At 42.0% G+C, this 5,112-nt stretch overlaps 1 pseudogene; it reads left to right on the plus strand.

Annotated features, from left to right (window-relative positions):
* Window positions 1–4,367: 4,367 nt before the first annotated feature.
* Window positions 4,368–4,827, plus strand: LOC118630292 (annotated as a pseudogene).
* Window positions 4,828–5,112: the final 285 nt, after the last annotated feature.

A 5,112-nucleotide genomic window follows, 5' to 3' on the forward strand; every position in this document is an offset into this window, starting at 1 on the left:
GCCATTTGGACTTCGTTGCACATTATTGCTGTTCAGAGGCCTTTTTAATTTGTGTCTCAGCTCACAGTTCAACATCTCAGACAAGTTTAAAATCCAGGCAACTTGTATCACCAGGGACAAGGGGGCTGCATGTTTCAAGGGCTGTGGCTTTGGAAGTTTGGGGGTATTGCCAAGCCATTGTAATAAATTTGGCTTTTACTCTTTAGTTGAATAAATGTACATCAGGGTCAGGTTTAATATTAGCACGTGTTCCGTGAGTCTCTAGGATATGCATTTGAAGAGATAAAGGGGTCATTCATTTGGGAAAATATAATACATTGCAGGAGTGGGAAAAGGAAGAGGCATGTATAGTTTGAAAAAGTATATCCAGTATAACTATAGTTGTTAAACCCAGGGTCCAGAAAATAAAGACCATTAAATTATTTGGGCTGATATAAATCCATAGAAGAAAACAAGTATTCTGAAGGCTCAGGTCCACACTTTTGAGAAATTCCCATCTGAACATGGTGCATGCACTGCATTTGTTCAGAGACCATCCAGTTTGGTTCACAGCTCTAGCTAGTGATGGGAAATGTTTAAAAACTCTCTTACGCACTACTGAAGAAGAATGAGAAGGACACGAGGAGCAGGCAGATAGTGAGGATCCTGTTCAAAGAGGTTGGGTTTGATGGTTTGGAGCCAGGAAACTGGAAGATAAACAGGAAATCCGGGTAGAAGCCCTGCCGTGTTGACTGGGTGGCTCATTAAGGTAAGAACATGGCCATAACTGGGCTGCGGCTCTGAGGAGTAGAACGCATAGCAAACCTAAAACCACAGAACAGTCTTTTTATTAATTTTTAAATTAAATGTATTGGGGTAACATTGGTTGATCAAATTATATAGATTTCAAGTGCACAATTCTATGATACATCATCAGTATATTGCCCTGTGTGCCCACCATCCAAAGTCAAATCATCTTTTGTCACCATATATTTCACCCCTTTAGTCTTTCCTACCCCTCAACCCCTTCCCTCTGGAAACCGACATACTGTTGTCTGTGTCTATGAAATTTTGGTGTTTTCTCATTTGTTCATTTGTTGCTTTCAGTTTTATATCCCACATATGAGTGAAATCTTATGGTTCTTGACTTTTTCTGACTGACTTATTTCGATTAGCATGATATTCTCAAAATCCATCTATGTCACAAATGACAGTAATTTATCTTTACTGAAGGCTGAGTAGTATTCCATTGTATATATTTACCACATTTTCTTTATTCAGTTATCTACTGAGGGACATTTTGGTGTTTCCATGTCTTGCCACTGTAAATAATGCTGCAATGAACATAGAAGTGCATGTATGTTTGTGAATAAATGTTTTCAATTTTCTGGGGTACATACCCAGAAGAGGTGTTACTGGGTCATATGGTACATTTATTGTTAATTTTTGAGGAACATCGATGTTGTTATCCATAGTGGTTGCACCATTTTACATTTCCACCAAAACAAACAAATTTAAAAATGTGCACAGGACCTGAACAGACACAACTCCCAAGAAGACATACAGATGGCCAATAGACATATATGAAAGGATGCTCAACTTCATTAGCTATTAGGGAAATTCAAATTAAAACTACAATGAGATGCCACCTATACCTGTTAGAATGGCTATCAACAAGACCAGTAATAACAAGTGTTGGAGAGGTTGTGGAGACAAATCTCTAAATTTAACTCTGCTTTACTCTAGGTCCTAAAGTCGAGGGAATCATGGTGCCAATAATGTCAGATGATCACATCAATTCCTTTAGTATTTAAAATATTTCAGCTTTTCCATATTGCTTTCAGAATTCAGCCCACACTCCTTGAAAGGTTTCCCAGCTCTCAATCATACTGTATCTCTAGCCACATCATTTATACTTTCCCCATCACATTCTACATTGATACATTCCAAATGTCTTTCTTTTTTAAAAATCTAGCTATATTTACCTTCCTCCGAGCTTGCATGCATGCTATTCCCTCAGTCTAGAGAACCCTTAGCAATTCTTTTCCCTTGGCCAATTCAGTTTAAATAATATATTTTCCCTTAATTACAGCAGACTGGAACTTTTCAATGCTATGTGTTGTTACACTACTCTGCACCCCTGTTAGCAGAGTTCTTGCACAGTGTGCTGTTATTGTTTCTCTGTATCACTGGCTGGACTATAAACTGCTGGTGAGCAGAAACTTTATCTCCGTGGCTAACAATTTCATCTTCCAAGCTTAGCACAGGGCATGGCACAGAGTAAGTTCTTAACAAACATGTCTTATTTAATTAAAAGCAATTAACAGGATGGATATATGGATGAACAGGTGGTAGGGAGGGTAGATAGATAAACAATGCAGTCTCATTTGGGGGGATCATTGATAGATAAGTAAACCCCCGTTGTCACTACTTTAAGAACTTAGCATTTTTTTTCCTCAACTCCTATTACTCTTCTAGAAAATGGATGATAATTTCCTCTTGATGTTTTCCCACTGTGTATAGCATGTAGCACTTTTTTAAATATCAAGAATAATGTATTTACACAATAGAACAATTTGAACATCAACAAGAACTATATCCTTTTTGTGTTCAAAAAGGATGTCACATTGCAATATAATTGCTTAGCATTTTCAGGAAGTTATTTATAATCAATAGGGCAACTTAAAGCAACTGTATTTGCAATGGCTGTTGCTGTGTTATAACTGAACATCACTTAAAAATTTCCCTGTCCAGTTTGGCTCAGCAGTTAGAGCATTGGCCCATAGACCGAAGGGTTATGGGTCTGATTCCTGGTCAAAGACACATACCCAGGTTGCAGGTTCACTCCTCGGCCCTGGTCAGGGTTGTGCAGGAGGCAACAAATCCATGTGTCTCTCTCACATTGATGTTTTTCTCTCTCTCTCCATCCCACTCTATCTAAAAAACAGCAATGTAAAAATATCCTCGGGTGAGGATTAACAAAAAAATTTATATATATATATAAATTTATATATCATAAGTCCTTTGTAAAATATGTCTATATTGCATGAATATAGTCTACATATAGCATGTTTCTAAATATGTTCACTCTTCAGAACAGTTCTTAAATTTTTAAAAAAAATACCTTAAAATAAAAGTTTTGTCAAATCTTGGAGAGTCTAGATAAGGGTTTTTAAAGTTTTTAAACCACCCCTATCTCACACCACTGAACAGGCCCTGACCACTTGTAAAATTTCCACATAGAGACACACTTAGGGAAAATGTCATTTTATGCCTGGGGCAAGCTATGGGTTACTCTGAAAGCCACAGGAAGATAGTAACCTCTATACCCATAGAGGAAGATTATGACTGGCAAGACTACCTCAGCATTTGTGCTTAGAGCAACATGTAAAACGTGGGATGCAAGTACTTGGGGCTCGGAACACTGCGTTCTCCTAAGGCTGCGCTCTTCCCGATCAGCCTCCTTCTTGTCTTCATATCCGTCTCTAGGTTCAGAGCAAAATGAAATAATTAGTTATATTAATTAAGCACAGTGCTCGTAGACTAAGATAAAAGCAATAAAGGCTTGGAGAAAACTACGGTAATAGAATACTTACCAGTGGCCTGTGGCGGCAGGTCCCTGTTCCACGCGTCATGGTTCACGGGAGTTCGTGGCTGACTTCAAGGGGCAGGGAAACCCAGGCACAGAAAATCTGAGAAACGCGTCTAGGTCACAACACTAAAAATGTGTCGAGTTCAGATTTCAAATGGGGTTTGAAGATACAGCATGATAGAGGAACAGCTGTTGAGTTTACCACCCGACTGCTGGCAACCACACACTACAAAATGTGTCCAGCAACTGTCCACGGGCAGTGCGGGCGACTGTCCTTGGGCGGTGGGGAACCCCGTGAGGGCACACTCGCCCGGGCTCTGGGGAAGTCCAGAACAAACAACACTCTCACTGAGAAAGGAAACCAAGATCAGAATAGGAACATGCTGAGGTGGCTTAAAGACACACGTCAGGGTGCCGGAAAGGACGGAGCGGAGAGGTAAGGGAGCCGAGAAAACCGGAGCAGGAGCCACCTTGAGTCTTTAGTCTAACACTGAGCTGCGCACGTGGAAACACGGCTGCACGGGGCTTCGCAGGAGCGTTCCTGGAGACCGGAGCTGAAATCAGATTTGGGAGGAGGCGTATTTCTGGGGGATAGTAGACTTAGAACCAGCCAAGAGGCTGGAAAGCACCGGCATTTAGTTAAGACCCCAGAAAGTCCACGGTATAAGAGTAGGTCTAGAGGACCCTGGAGTAAGCGCTTCGCTTAGACCTGCCTCAAGAAATTCTCGTGGCCTTGCTTAGGGTTTGCAGGAAACATGGAAGCGGTGGCGATAGTTGGAGCCTAAGTGCTCGTGCGATGGTCTCTCGGTGCCCTGAGAGGAAAGGGGAGGATGCCACTGGACTCCTCAGCTTCGATGCAGTTAAACTTCCCTCCTCCCTGACCCTCAGTACCAGACAATTTTACTAACTCTTCCCCTCCCCCAATGCCTTACATCACTTCCCAGGAAACGAAGCGTATTCTTCTCTGGTTTGCCAGTTGGTCAGGTCCCCAGCGTGGACGTTTTCTACGGGACCTGGTAACTAAAGCAGTGTCAGGAAGACTCCAGCCATTGCTGGAAGGTTTGGAGCAGCTCGGTGTGTGTGGAGCCAACCGACCACCTTGTATCTTTGAGCGCCTGCTACGTTCATGGGATCAGTGGTTTCGAGGTTGCGCTGAGGAGGAGCGCAATGAATTTGTCAAGCAGCTGGAGGTCAGTGAGCCAGACTTCGTGGCAAAATTTTACCAAGCAGTGGTTGGTACAGCTGGTAACAACTGATAGGCATTACAGCCAGAGAAGATAACAATAGTCTATGGAGCTGAAGCCACAACTTTACAGTGAGAACGCCAGACATGCTGCTTAGAGCTCATGGGATGGTATCCTGATCCGCTGACTGAGGTCATTGACCAGTAGAGGACTGGTTCTTTCTTTCTTTTTTTTTTTAGAAAAATATGTTTTATTGATTTTAGAGAGAGAGGAAGGGGAAAGAGAGAAACATGCATGAGAGAACCATTTATCTGCTGCCTCCTGCATGCCCCCTACTGGGGATCAAGCCCGCCACCA

This window comes from Molossus molossus, unplaced genomic scaffold (assembly GCF_014108415.1).
Source record: "Molossus molossus isolate mMolMol1 unplaced genomic scaffold, mMolMol1.p scaffold_m16_p_14, whole genome shotgun sequence".
NCBI classification, from domain to species: domain Eukaryota; kingdom Metazoa; phylum Chordata; class Mammalia; order Chiroptera; family Molossidae; genus Molossus; species Molossus molossus.